General features: G+C 43.8%; 1 non-coding gene across 1 annotated transcript; it reads right to left on the bottom strand.

Moving 5' to 3' along the window:
• Window positions 1-1710: 1710 nt before the first annotated feature.
• TRNAH-GUG (transfer RNA histidin (anticodon GUG)) lies at window positions 1711-1782 on the bottom strand. The gene has a single exon. It is a non-coding gene; the product is annotated as a tRNA-His (tRNA).
• Window positions 1783-2268: the final 486 nt, after the last annotated feature.

The following is a 2268-nucleotide window of genomic DNA, read 5'->3' on the forward strand; positions in this document are numbered from 1 at the left end:
CAGTACTGTAGTGGAAGCCCTGGTAAGCAGACCCAGAGTGGCCCCACCCCTATTTGCTCCCTCTCTGGGTCAAAGAGGGGGTTCCATCTCTTAAGGAGTACAAGAGCCATCTCAATGTGCCAGTACCTTGCAAGGACCAGGTCTGTGTAGTTTTCTTTTGCAAAATGGAGTGTGAACCAACCCCTGGGCAATACCTGCACCTCAGGTAGTTCCTTGAGCAAACCTCCCCAAATCTCACAGACCCATAGGGTGAGTCTGATTGCTGAATATGCTCGGCCTCGAACATGTCCGACCAACACAGTGTTTTCCATGTATGCAGCTTCCCCAATTGTAGAGCTCTCACCAAAACGAATAGTGATGTCCTTTATGGTCGCCTTCACACACTTTGTCTTCCGTTTTCCAGTTCGAGGGGCAAATGGATGGTCCAACAACGGATCAAGTGAACCCTCCTGAGAGGTATGTGCCGCTGACTTGACCTTTACCACCGAGGTTTTGAAGCAGCCCGACGGAGAGTTTGTAGAGATGGGAGGGTTTGGAGCTCCAGAAGCATGGAGGTCCTCAGGCGGTGCAGTGAAAAAAGTCGAAGAGGATAGTTGGAGATGGACTGCCGGCGGATTCAGGTCAAAAGAGGGCGAAGGTGGAGTATTTGCAGTGAGAAAATGGAGGGTGCCTGGTGATAAAGGAGGGCAGTCCAGAGCGGGGGATTCAATGGAAAGTGACCCGAAAAACAGAGGAGCAGTACTGTGTCCCAGATAGGAAACCACTGGCGAAGAGCTTGACGGAGCAGGACCGGACGGGGGAGCTGAGCCAGATGTTAGCGAAATGAGGTTAGGGTTTCCAAAAATGACGTGGTCGGGGAAAGGATCCTCGGTATAATCGAGCTCCTCGACTTCCATAACATCGCCCATGCTGTTAGTTGTTACTGTCGGCAGATGGAGACAGATGCGGTTGCAACAGAAACGGAGGTCTGTCGGTCGACGGTCATCTAGGTCCAGATGCCTGTGGAGAGTGCTGCAGTAAATCTAGGGTTTTTGTCCTAAACCCTTCCGGTGTACTCCTAAATATGCCATCCCAGCCTTATTCTGCACCATCAAACTTTTAGGTGATTTTAGTTTATGAGACCATCCGATTAATCAGAAAAACTTATATTTATAATGAATCATAAAAATCTTAAATCTATCATATATTTAAAATATTTAATTATTTCAATTTACTTTAAATAATCGAAAGTAATGAATATTATCATCTCGATTGAAAAATAAATTATGGTGACGAAAGAGCTTTGAAAAACTAGTTTGCGTCTCCGATTGAGACTCCATGTAAAAACGCTCACGTCAACCTTATCACTGGAATCGAGGTGAACATGGCCGTTGGGTTGACGCCGTTTGGAGGGATTGAGTTACCGGAACCGTAGGAGGATATCGGAAATTGACGAAGGGAAAAGGGTTAGGCCAATTTGTTCTTCGCAACCTTATCACTGGAATCGAGGTGAACATGGCCGTTGGGTTGACGCCGTTTGGAGGGATGGAGTTACCGGAATCGTAGGAGGATATCGGAAAATGACGAAGGGAAAAGGGTTAGGCCAATTTGTTCTTCGCATTTCCGGTTTTGTATCCGTACCAAAATCAAACTCCTTTTCAAGGTAGCTTCACTTCAATCTGCACATAGGTCGCATTTCCGGTTTTGTATCGCTACCAAAATCAACCAAAGTGTGGCTGCTGGGATTCGAGCCCAGGTCTCCACGGCCACAACGTGGAATTCTCACCACTAAACTACAGCCACATGTTGATTTATCATATCTTATTTACGACTTCTATCTTATAATTAGCATTTAGATTTTGATTGGAGACAAACCCCAGTTTCTATTCAGAGCTTGAGGACTATTACAATCACCGTTAATTCTATCATCTAAACTCGTAGTTCGAAATGGATAACTAAACAAAGTTTGATATAATGAAATCCTATTACAATATCCCTTGATTCTATTACCTTAAACTCTAGTTCCAATCTCACTTAAAGGATGAGTGAATCAAAGTTTCATATAATGAAATCCCATGCATTTTATTATTATTATCTAAACTTCCATTTATTTCCATCAATGATATGTACCTTAGCTCACCAATAAAAGAACCAACACTGCACCTAATATCCACTTATGTCCAACAAGCATAGATGTTGTGATGTTCAACACATTAGTAGCAAAGTTCCTTACCATGTACACATATAACTCATCACAAGGTTAGCAACATTACCATGAGAAGGATCAAT

Source organism: Pinus tabuliformis, chromosome 1_2 (genome assembly GCF_031772625.1).
Source record: "Pinus tabuliformis cultivar Carrire ecotype Pingquan chromosome 1_2, CPIR1, whole genome shotgun sequence".
Lineage (NCBI taxonomy): Eukaryota > Viridiplantae > Streptophyta > Pinopsida > Pinales > Pinaceae > Pinus > Pinus tabuliformis.